We start from the raw sequence: 13,268 nt of genomic DNA on the forward strand, positions 1-13,268 counted from the left end.
GAGATAGCAAAATGGTCGCTCCTTGCATGAAACGGCATAAAATAAACAATAATAAAAAATGTTTTAAATAAGTGAGGTACATGTTTAGGCTAGGGGGGGGGGGGGGTGCGCAACCCCCATAACCCCCCTGGTAGTCCGGCCCTGGGAGCGATGCCTTATCAGAATGCCCCTGTCCCCTGCCGGTTAGGCTAGTGGTGGAAGGGGTGGAGGGAGGGTAGGGCGACATTTTTTTGCGCGAGATCACATATTGGCATTATGCTTTTGCCCGCATCCCATTTTCGCGTACTAGATTTTTACTGGAAGTCAACATTTGGGGAGTCAAAATTTCGTGGAGGGACTGAGTAACTTTTTCTTACCTTCCGGGGAGTTCTTTTCTCGTACGAAAGGTGTACTCGGAGTAAGAATTTCGTACAAAATTTTTACTCCGGAGTAAATTGTTCGTGGAGTAAAAATGTCGTGTTAGTGACACCGGCGTTTTGGGTATGTGTCCCATAATATGTGTCCTCGTAATACCCGCTGTGACCGCTCTTCAGTCTCAGTCGTGTCAACAGTTCTGTCAGCGTCAGTCACAATCCCAGAGTCTGGCTCGGCTTTTACATGGAATAAGACCATCACTCCACTCCGTCGCGATTATAACCTTGAAAACGACGTTAAACACCAAATAAAGAAAAAGAAATCACTCCACTGGTTTAGTTTCATTCCAAACATTTGATGAAGTTGAACATCTGGTTGCTCTCTGTGCACACGGTTAGAATTTTTTTCAAACCCGGCAGCTTCGTACTTCGGAAAGCCACGAGTGGCGTTTAAAGAAATGATTAAGTTCATAAAAATAATGTCAACTCTCCTCAGGAAGCAGTCCGGGTGTTGGTTTTATGTTACCAAGTGATTGAAGGGGTGGTCTTATTCCATGTGACAGCCTGCAGAGCCAGAGCCTGGATAGTGAGCCGAACAGCATGTTTACACAAAAAGGAGTGTGCTTCAGTGTAACATGACGGTATCGAACAGCATTAAAATGCTGAAGAGACGATAAACAATAATAACCAACAACTAAGGGATAAGATTTAATTAAATTTTATTCTCTATAAGTTAATGATAAACGATAGCGATCCATGCACAGCCTGGCGGTGACCTTACGACTAAATTTCAACTGCTAATACTGCTGTATGTTGAAGTCACCAAGACAAACTTCGTTCTGGAAATTCTTCGTCAATTCCTCAGGAGACTTGTCACTTTTCATTACATTTTCTCCGGCGTAGACTAGAAGTATGTTTTTTTCTACAAAAGGGTAGGGTTAGAGGCAGTGTAGAAGCACCATAGTTCAAAGTTTAGCATGTTAAGGAGTATTTGCAATGTTATTGTGGTTAAAGGGATACCTAACCTTGAATGTGACAAAGTTCTAGAAATTTCTTATCACTTTTGTTTCGTGTTTCAAATTTGGTTTCAAAATTTGTCTTTTATTTCAATTTACCAGCAAAGTAACTGGTTTTGTGTATGTGTGTTCGTGTGCATGTGTGAGTGTATGTGTGTGTGTGTGTGTGTGTGTGTGTGTGTGTGTGTGTGTGTGAGTTATTTCTGGCCTCTCATTGAACCCATTGAACTAACAAAAGAGTTCAATTTTAATTTTTTTTTAAATTATAACTTGTCCAAGTGGTAGACTCCAGCCTTAATATAACCCATGAGGGAAAAGCTCCAATGGGCAATGGTAACAATTAACTCATTATGTCACAATCACTCACAATAAACACATATCATTATGTTTGGACAATCTTTAAGACTCTGCATGGTATCATATATTATCATAAGTTATCCTTTGAGCACTAGCAGGGCTCCCCAAACTGTGCGTCCATGCGTCCTTTACGCACTAGAAGCCGAAAACACTGACGTACTACAAATTCATGTAGGGGGGTCTCACGGTCCTGAGACGTACTACATATCCGTTATTATACACGTACCATGAGAACTGTTCTTGAAAAACGTTCTGCCAGATCTGTACTGCCGACGCAAATTCACGGAGTTAATCTTACCCATATGACAATAACGTTTTTGTAAAGGACTCAGAGATTTTTCAAAAAGTAGGTATTACTTTGACGTCAGCGCCTCAGGGGTTATGTCTCGGGGAAGAATGTGCCCGGCTTCCAAAAGCAAGAATACTGATGAACCTCCTTGTCTTCGGACCCTTTCAAGTTCCACTGAGGGGGGCCAGACAAATAGACAGACAGACAGACAGACAGACATAGAGACAGAGAGAGAGACTGATCGCTTGAACATCTATACCGTGGCACAAACAGCATCCTCCTGTTGTAGGGTCGCGGTCAAAGTTGTTCAGTGTGCAAGAAACTAACATGCTTTTCGTCCTTAAATAATGTCACTTCATTAATTTTACCAGGAAACAACCCCACAACAGGAGGATGCTGTTTGTGTATAGATGCTCAAGCGATCTCTCTCTCTCTGTCTCTATGTCTGTCTGTCTCTGTCTGTCTGTCTGTCTGTCTGTGACATGGGTTACTATGCTCGGATAATGCTTATGTGCAAACTGACACTGTCAGGATGGGTATTGGTCAGTATTTCACGCCACAGATACACTCACAATGACGGTTACCCCGAACAGGTGTCCGGTCAGTAGTTCTTCATGTCACGCTCACGTCAGTTCACGCATCCACTCAGTTAATAACTCGTCCAGTAGAAATGGGCCGCTCAGTCGTACTGCGACGGTCGGCCACTATGGCACGGACGCCGGTGTACAGATCATGACATCTTGGCCCCATGGTAATATTACGATTCTCGGCCTCGTTGATCTTGTATAAACTCCACACTGAACAAACAAAAACACCCTTCAATAGTACTAATGTCGAGCGACCTTGGGTACCTTACATTCATGGGGCCAAATTTGTCGAACGCATTTTTTTTTAATTTAACTTAGAAAGTTTATTCATCCTAAAATGTTTCCCTTCTCATTCAAAAGGTAGGCTACACGTTTTTGAAGAAATCGATTTTTGGGATAAAATCTATTAAATTTCACCATCAATTTTCTTCACATGCAAGAAACTGACATGGTTTTCGTCCTTAAATAATGTCACTTCATTACTTTTACCAGGAAACAACATTTCAGTCTCGAGTATAAATCGAGGGGGTAATATGACGGCAGGGCCAAGATGACGGCGTCACACCGGAACTCATGAATAAGACTGCACACCGATAGTAGAGCGCTCCATACCCATTCATCAGACTTTCGTTTTTCTCTGTCGACAGTAGGTGTAATAATTACGCGCCCCAAGTGAATGCATTGCGCTGCTGTTGGACGACCACAATGGGACTTCCGAGTGCCACTGAACTGTGTCCCCCTTTGCAGGGCCTCACGCAACGTCTGTAGGTTTGCTGGCTTATTTGTGTGATTGTTTTGTTGTTGTAGGTTGTCACATGATAATTTCCTTACCTCGCAGCAGTTATTTGCCAAGCTGTCGTTCGGGTATTCCAGGCTACCGGAACCACGCACAACGACACAACAAATGTCGTTAATAAAGGAGGTCAATTTAAACGGTTTTGAATATTCAATGTGTGACGAGGCTATAGCAGCTCAGTTTTTTGGCTGTGTGCCATCAAAAGTTGGCACAATTAGCACTCATTGTGATCATCAACAAAGCGAGCACAAAGCATGTGGCAGTAGTGTTGTACGCCCCTAATACCCAGTCAGTCACATACTTATGGCATTCAAGTTGATGTTCGGTCATCACATTGCTATTCACTGAGTAAACATAAATGCGATATTGCGAGTAGAACGCGACGCCATTTGCACACACGCAACGCCGTCAGACCGTGCAGTTAGCCTATGTGTTAAACTTGCTATGCTAATTAGCTAGTGTTGTCCCCTGTTCTAGTGACTATTTGGGACATGAGGTGTTAATATGCTAACATAGTTGAACTTTCATACCCCGGCATCTATATATATATACGGCTTGTGTTTGTCTGTCTGTGTGTTCACGATGCACGGCCAAAGTTCTCGATGGATCTGCTTCAAATTTGGTGGGCATATTCAGGTAGACTCCGGACACAATCTGGTCGATGACCATTTTGAACACGTGCTCTAAGCGCGGCGCGGTGAACCGATTTTGGTTTTTCTGTAGATCCATTCCCAGTAACTCTTCCTTATCTTCTCCAGTGTTTTGCGCGTTATCTCCCTTTCTTCGTGTGGCGTCAATCCCGTACGGTATTTGCAAGAATACTGAATGAGAAAGAGCTTCTTCAAAATCTGAAGTTTGATCTTCCAATCCGGCACAGCTGCTACGGTATCATCCTGAACTCAGATCAAAATGAGTACGGCTCATTTTCTGAGATAACTGGCGATAGCCGTTGAGCGATGACTGATCAGAATGCTACGGTATGACAAGCAGCTTCAGATATTCCCGTTACTATTTTTAGAAGGTCACTGTCCAGAACGCTTTCCTTGCACCCGTTGTCCTCACTGTAAAAGTGCAAAGGTCGAATCTATTTATAGCCACGCGAAAAATCCACTGTCATCTATCTCTATATATCTATACGGCTTCTGTGTGTGTGTGTGTGTGTGTGTGTGTGTGTGTGTGTGTGTGTGTGTGTGTGTCAGTGTGTGTGTATGTTTGTTTGTGTGTGTGTGTATGTGTGTGAGTGGTGTTGTGTGGTGTGGTGTGGTGTGTGTGTGTGTGTGTGTTTGCGTTGCGGTGAACCGCGGTGAATAAATACTCTGTTTCGCGATACGAATTACGAAAATAAACACTTTTTTGTTCGGCTCTACTTCTTCACTTCTTTCACTTCCGCCACACAAAAGCAGCGCTTTTCAGCACAGCGCTTTTCTGCACAGGTAGTACATCTAAATATTGCAATTCGTGTACAAAATCCCTCCCATCTTCAAAATATTGCCACTAATATATACTACCCCTCCCATCGTAAATATTCTGCATCAAATTTGGTGGGCATATTCACTGAGGTGGACCCCGGGCACAAACTGGTGGATAAACTTTTCAACACGTGCTCTAAGCCGGCGAACCGCCACGCTGCATACTCTGTCTCGCGATTCCTCTAGTTCAGTTATATATGGCTGTACTGCAAATCTGGTATGCTATGTCATCATGTTTGCTACAGAATACAGAATACAGAATACAGTATTTATTGAGCCAAGTGACATTAAAAAAACATTTAAAGCACAAGGAATTTAGCGTAGTGTTGGTAAAATCACGTACACACACACACACACACATACACTGACACACACACGCACACGCCCACACATTCACTGACATACACACCAACACACACACGCCCACACTTCAGCAGTCATGATCACACCATCACACGCAGGGCAGACATGAGGTAAAACAAATGACAATCATCTATTAAAAGAAAAGGTACAAAGAGTGGTCTAAGATGCTGGTGGAAGGGTCTACACAGAATACAATTTTATAATCTAATGCATAGTTAGAACTAGCCCATCCCCTCCACCCACCCACTCATGAATGACTAAAATAATGCAGCTAAAAATATAGAAAAAAATAAAAATCACACATCAAAGTCCCACTCAACCCCCCCCCCCCCCCCCCCCCCCCTTGCCAGAAGAACACAACGATCTTTCCACACATGCAAACTAAAGACAAGTTTCCTTCGCTGAGAATGCGTAATGATGTCACGCTGTGGTAGCAATGTTGAACTCCGGCAAAACCCAGTTAGTCACACATTGCGCCGATACCACATTCGTATGCTCTGTCATCATACTGTCTGTCTGTCTGTCTGTCTGTCTGTCTGTCTGTTTGTCTGTCTGTCTGTCTGTTTGTCTGTCTGTCTGTCTGTTTGTCTGTCTGTCTGTCTGTTTGTCTGTCTCTCTCTCTCTCTCTCTCTCTCTCTCTAAAAGAAGAACAGGGAGGTGTGTAGCATGGTCATTTGTAGCAGAAAGGCATAGTGTGGTAGATTTGTTTTAAAGGTATAACGTAAACGAGTTTGCTTGCGCTGTTTCTGTACGTTTAGAAATAAAACAATAAATACACAGAGAAGAAAAAAAATCGTACCATTGATCCCAACTGCATCTGCAGTGAAGCTGAGAGGCTGAAGTCAGTATTAACACCTCGGGGGGTAGGACAAATCTCTGTAATGTCTGTCTCCTCAGCTGCTTGTGAAGAAACTTCAAAAGACCGTCAGAGAAATTTGATGTCTCTTTCTGCTTTTGATGCTCCACGATCTCGTCCTCTCTCCTCGAAGAACACTGCATCATGGCAAAAGGTCAAAGTTGCATAGTTTTCACCAGAACCATAAAAAGGGGGTGTGGGTGGGGTTGGGAGGGGGGGGGGGGGTAAGGAGGAGGCTTGGGAGAGGATCAAATTAATTAAATTCACTTCTTTGATTTTTCTTCGCTTTTTTTTTTCTTCTTCTCTTTTGTTCCTATTTCGAAGACACTTCGCGATCATTGCGTCCCCCAACCACAGTTGAACGAAACGGACGAATCTCAGTTAATTCAAACTTTGAAAAAACATCGTCGAAACAACAATTGCCTTTTATTCGATCTAACCTCCATCCCGGCCTTCCCCCTACACCCTCCCCCCGTTCAACTCTTCATCCAATCAATAACACTATTTGGGCGAGTGATAAATCACAGCGTGGCATGGCACCCCCCTGGTGACTTCTCTAGCGCTATCGATCATTGAAGAAAAGCCCGGTTAATTTGGCACTGATCTAATGCACCGCTGTTTTGCCAAGACTCTACTTACAGAGAGAGTGCGCTCTGACAGTTCCGGTCCTGGGCGCCTCAGACCCCAGCGGCTCTTTACACAAGAAGTACAGAAATAGTCTTAATTTGAGCGCCGATTTGCAATCGTTTCCTAGCCCCGTTTAGATTTTAGATATGACCACAGGCGGAAGGTCGTCCACTGGACTGCTACTATCACAGAAAGACTACAAGGTACGTCACTCACCTTCGAGTCTTCTGTGTTCTTGGAGTCGCTTCCTGGGGAAAAATATTGTTCAAGACGGTTTGCCTCTTCCTACAGTCTGTGTAAGGTCAAATAAATACAGTTGAATGATTGTTTGAACTGTATGTACCTTTAATTTTCAGCTTCCGTCCGCTGCAGGTTGTTACTAACCATCATTTGGACGAATCTTCGTTTGCGAGTCGCTAACGCGCTGCCCCCCTCCCCCTCCGCTGACCTACTTGATGCCACACTTCGTGCTGCTCTTGACGTTCACGCCCCCGTTTCACGTCGCCGTGTCCGTCCGTCCAAGTCCGCACCGTGGTATTCCCAATATCTGTGTCGAACTGCGTGATGCCAAATGTGACCGTAGGCGTGCTGAGCGCAGGTATCTTAAGACTGGTCTTACTGTCCATAAACAAATATTTCAAGGAGCAAAGGACATTGTAACTAAGTTAGTACACGCAGCAAAGACAACCTTCCTCCAAACCCAGATTATTGCTTGCGATTCAAGCAAAAAACTGTTCGATATTTGCTGCCGGTTGACCGGCCGCAGTAAGGTATCCCCAGTTCCCACTGTTTTCCCCGCTAGTCAGCTGCCAGATGTATTCAGTGATTATTTTATCAAGAAGGTTTCTGATATTCGTTCTGAACTTGATCAGATGAGTGCACATTCTGCTTCCTCCAGTCATGTTGATGTTCCCACTGATTGTTCTTTTCCATCATTTCAGCCAATCAGTGAAAAAGACCTTAAATCCATTATTCTGAAGTCCAAACCTACAACTTGTCCACTTGATGCCATACCCACACCACTGCTTTTTTTAGAATCTTGATGTGTTGTTGCCAACTCTTACTCAAATTGTCAATGATAGCCTGTTATCTGGTGTTTTTCCATCATTGTTCAAAACTGCACTTGTCAAACCACTTCTCAAAAAACCTAGTCTTGATGTCAATATTTTGAAGAATTATCGTCCTGTATCTAATTTATCATTCTTGTCCAAAGTTTTTGAAAAGGTAGTTTTGAAGCAGCTGTTGTCATATTTGAACACCCATGATTTGATCTCGCACTCTCAGTCCGCTTATCGCCCTTCTCACTGTACTGAAACAGCCCTACTTAAAGTAATCAGTGACATTCTGTCTGCTCTGGATGGTGGTGATGTGTCAGTGCTTACCCTACTTGACCTTTCTGCAGCGTTTGACACGATTGACCATGTCACGCTTCTCCATAGACTTCAGACTCTGTACGGCATATCCGGTCCACCGCTAGCATGGCTTGAGTCCTATCTCATTGGCAGGACTCAGGCTGTGCTTGTCGATGGCCAGATGTCTGCTCCAGCCCCACTTTCTTTCGGCGTTCCTCAAGGTTCAGTACTCGGTCCCACCCTTTTCATCATGTACACTAAGCCCCTCTCCACACTGATTCAAAACCATTCTGTTTTAAATCAGTATTTTGCTGATGACACCCAGCTGTATAAACCTAGTCCCCCTGCAGTGACACATTCCGCCATCCAGACCATTCAGACATGCATCCCTGATGTTAAATCTTGGATGGTCGATAACAAACTCAAGCTGAAGTCTTACTGTGCAAAAAGAAGAACACTACATTTCCCTCTTCCCAACCTGTTTCTGTTCAAATAGGCAATACCGACATTCTTTTCTCACCATCAGCTAGACACCTTGGATTCACCCTTTCATCTGACATGACCCTTAACAAACATATATCTTTAGTCTGTAGAGCAGCTTATTTTGAGCTTCGTAAGATCAGCACCATTCGCCACACACTCTCCTCTCAAACAACTAACACTCTTGTCTGTGCCTTTGTTCTTTCTAAACTTGACTACTGCAACTCTCTTCTCTCTGGCTGTCCTCTGTACCTCCTGCATAAACTACAAAAAGTCCAAAACTCGGCAGCACGCCTCATTCTCAAAGCACGAAAACGAGATCACGCAACACCACATCTTCACACACTGCACTGGTTACCTATTCAAGCCCGCATTGACTACAAACTGTCCACCCTCTGCTTTAACTTCTTTTCTGGCTCGTCTCCTGCTTACTTCTCTGAACTCCTCACCGTCTATTCTTCAGCAAGACAACTCCGTGCCTCTTCTGACTGTCGCATCCTTACCATTCCACACACCAAAACCAAAACATACGGACAACGCACTTTTACTTTCTGCGCACCCACACAATGGAATTCTCTCCCCTTTCACATCCGCCACTCTCAGTCACCCCAAGCATTCAAACGAGCACTTAAAACGCACCTCTTCAAGAAATACAACCCCTGATTTTGTTTTCTCAGTCCATCAGTAGGCTACATGTAGTGTATTTGTTGTTTTAGTGATGAATGTAGATATAAATGCTTGTATAACTGTGTTTTAATTTTAAATGTGTCAAGCGCAAAGAGCATAATTGTAAAGTTATGATGTTGCGCTATATCATGCATCCGCACCGAATATGCATACCAGCGCTCATTGGTTAATAACAGGATATTCGATGATTATTTTCATTGGTCGACTGAAATCGTCTGCAGCGGTTCCGTTCGTGCAACGAAGAGTGGCAACGATATGGCAGAGGCCAACCGGCGTTATCCAAGCTGCTCTTGGGGGCATAATTTTGTTTGTTAGGTCAAGCCGGCACAGAAAAGTCTACTTTAGTTAAAAAATTAAAATGTCAACTGGAACAAACTGGAAAAACAGTCCGCATCACGGCAACAACAGGTATTGCAGCCAGTCAGCTGAGCGGCACCACAATCCACAAATTCGCTGGGATTATGGATGGCCGTTTTAGCGACAAAGATATCATTAGTCGTGTCATGCATGATGCAGATTGCGAATAACACTAACAACAGTAACAGCGATAACATTAAAAAAAAAACACCACATGCATCAACACACTATATCTACATATTATTTTTAAAAAATAATGTTTACTTTCAGCTAATTTTATAAAAACGAAACAATTTAGTTTTTCGCTCGTTTCTTGTTCATTCATAAATTCAGTACTTACCAAAAAAATAACGTTTTCCTCATTTTGAATGAAGTGGCAAACGGTTCTTCACTAATACCGAAAGTGAAAACTCCCGTGGGTAGCTTCCCTTTGCTGCACAATATTTACATATGTTTTAGACCAATGAGCGCTGGTATGCATATTCGGTGCGGATGCATGATTTGAGTCAATAAGCGAGAAAAACAAGAAAATGTTAAAAAATCAGGCAATTTTGCCACGTTCGGCCCGCGTGTGTTATTATTAGGATTCACTAGCACCTTGGTACTTATCGTACACATAGCCCAACCATTTCACTACCTTATTCTTTCAATATCACACAAGCACGCTGCCCACACGACTAAGTTAACACAACGTTTTTTCCCGAAGCAAGTGACGAAAATGAGGCTGTATGAACGGACACATCCTGCGGATGAACGGAAACATCCGGTGGATGAACGGAATCAGTTGACACACCGTGTCCAGGTATAGTCTTGCGGAACGTACGTCACAGATTAAAAGAAGCGCGAACAGGTTGAGATTCATTCAGTGTGACGGCGAAGCTCACGCGGGGCTAAAGATAGATAATGCCCCGATGCCCGTTTCTAATGAGGGGCCTAATTATTTCACAGAGTTGGAGTCTACGGGCCTGTCTCTCTGTCTCTGTCTGTCTGTCTGTCAGTATCGGTCTGTCTGTCTCTCTCTCTCTCCTCTCTCTTTGTCTGTCTGTCTCTGCTCTCTCTCTCTCTCCCTCTCTCTCTCTCCCTCTCTCTCTCTTTCTCTCTCTCTCTCTCTCCCTCTCTCTCTCTCTCTCTCTCTCTCTCTCTCTCTCCGTCTCTCTCTCCCTCTCTCTCTCTCCGTCTCTCTCTCTCTCTCTGGCTCTCTCTCTCTCTCGGTGTGTCAAAGGAGCAACACACGTTTTTTGGAGCTCCTGATTTATCAGCGTTTCTGACACCAAAATGCCAGTCGTAGGACTCCCTACTGCTGCAGAAGACATCTTGTCCACCCTACTGTGTAAACATACGGTGACATCGTGGAAAGTGGCCGGAACAGAAGAAGGAACAGTATTCGTACTCCGCTTGAAGTGTCACAGACCGGGACGACCGTGGTTTCGCCATGACACCTGCACCGACCGGTGCATGGAGACGCAAACCACCAGCCCAGCAAAGAAGAGACCAACAAAGAAGAGACCAAAGAAGAGCAGAACAGAACAGTGCCAAGGTAGGAATGAAGAGAGACAATGTTCAATGCACAGTTGACAGTGACGCATGTCGTCAGACCGAGTCAAATAATAACCAGTGTCATGTCAATAAGCCAGCAAAAGCACGCACGTTCATGTCACTTGTCACCGTGAAGCACGTGCCAGTGACCGTGGCTTGTCCACCCAACCACATTCCAATGTGCCTATGATCACCCCTCTGGATGCAGAGCGAGATTCACGCATGAATGACGACACACCTGACCCAGATAGCACGCTGTGTATCAACAAACAAGCAAGCATGTCTTGTGTGAAGGAAACCGTGGACACAGACAACCAAGATGCCGTGACAGAAGCTCCGTTGTTCCACATACTTTCAGAGCTGCCCGAGAATAAGAAAACACAGCTGAAATCTACATTCAGGAACAGAAGGTTGAAGAAAATGGTGCGCCAGTCCAAAGGTGGCAAGAAAACGCTGCTTGCTGAAAGTGACGATTGTTTGCTGGTGTTTGATTGTGAAATGTGTGAAACCAGAACGTATGACGTGATACCAGATGCAGCAGAAACAGCTTCGGAGGACATGCGACGGGACATGCTCTCCCTACGGAGAGGGCAGCAGGTGAACTGGGTCCGCTTCAAAGAAGAAACTGAGCAACTAACCACGGATCTACATGACTATGTGCGTATCATACGAACATTCCTCGAGACTGGAGAAAGACTGTGAATGTGGCTGCCTTAGTGTCGTCTAAATAGCAGCGTCGTTATTCGGCAACGCGATCGAACACATTGACATTGGTCACAGACTAAAGACACTTTCGACTTGGATGTGACCAAGTGGAACAAATTAAAGGGGTTGGTTTCCACCCTTTTTATATTTAGTCAAGTTTTGACTAAATATTTTAACATCGAGGGGGAATCGAAACGAGGGTCGTGGTGTATGTGCGTGTGTGCGTGTGTGTGTGTGTCTGTGTGTGTGTGTGTGTAGAGCGATTCAGACTAAACTACTGGACCGATCTTTATGAAATTTGACATGAGAGTTCCTGGGTATGAAATCCCCGAACGTTTTTTTCATTTTTTTGATAAATGTCTTTGATGACGTCATATCCGGCTTTTCGTGAAAGTTGAGGCGGCACTGTCACGCCCTCATTTTTCAACCAAATTGGTTGAAATTTTGGTCAAGTACTCTTCGACGAAGCCCGGGGTTCGGTATTGCATTTCAGCTTGGTGGCTTAAAAATTAATTAATGACTTTGGTCATTAAAAATATGAAAATTGTAAAAAAAATTAAAAATTTATAAAACGATCCAAATTTACGTTTATCTTATTCTCCATCATTTGCTGATTCCAAAAACATATCAATATGTTATATTTGGATTAAAAACAAGCTCTGAAAATTAAATATATAAAAATTATTATCAAATTTTTTTTTTCGAAATCAATTTAAAAACACTTTCATCGTATTCCTTGTCGGTTCCTGATTCCAAAAATATATAGATATGATATGTTTGGATTAAAAACACGCTCAGAAAGTTAAAACGAAGAGAGGTACAGAAAAGCGTGCTATCCTTCTTAGCGCAACGAATACCCCGCTCTTCTTGTCAATTCCACGGGCACTGCCTTTGCCACGGGCGGTGGAGTGACGATGCTACGAGTATACGGTCTTGCTGCGTTCAGTTTCATTCTGTGAGTTCGACAGCTACTTGACTAAATATTGTATTTTCGCCTTACGCGACTTGTTTACATTTAGTCAAGTTTTTGTATCGTACCTTTGTCGCGCCTAAATTCTGTAACTTCCCCATTGCAAGGGGCCGACGGCCTACAAGCAATTAAACTATCGTATCGTATCGTATCGTATCGTATCTCTCTCTCTCTCTCTCTCTCTCTCTCTCTCTCTCTCTCTCTCTCTCTCTCTCTCTCTCTCTCTCTCTCTCTCTCTCTCACGCCCCCACCCTCTCTTTTGTGGTAATTACCCAAAAGACTGTATCACCAACGCCTTAGATGCCCAGGTATTGCAGCGACAGCCCCAAACTATTTAACGGATTCAGATGTTTTACTGCGAGGCCCATCCCGTTAAAAATACCTCCGTTGTTTGAATTTGCCGTGCTGTTTAAAGGCACACTCTTTCCCGTGTAAACAGTAGGCTACGCCTCACAATGAGATAAGACC

Source organism: Littorina saxatilis, linkage group LG4, assembly GCF_037325665.1.
Source record: "Littorina saxatilis isolate snail1 linkage group LG4, US_GU_Lsax_2.0, whole genome shotgun sequence".
NCBI classification, from domain to species: domain Eukaryota; kingdom Metazoa; phylum Mollusca; class Gastropoda; order Littorinimorpha; family Littorinidae; genus Littorina; species Littorina saxatilis.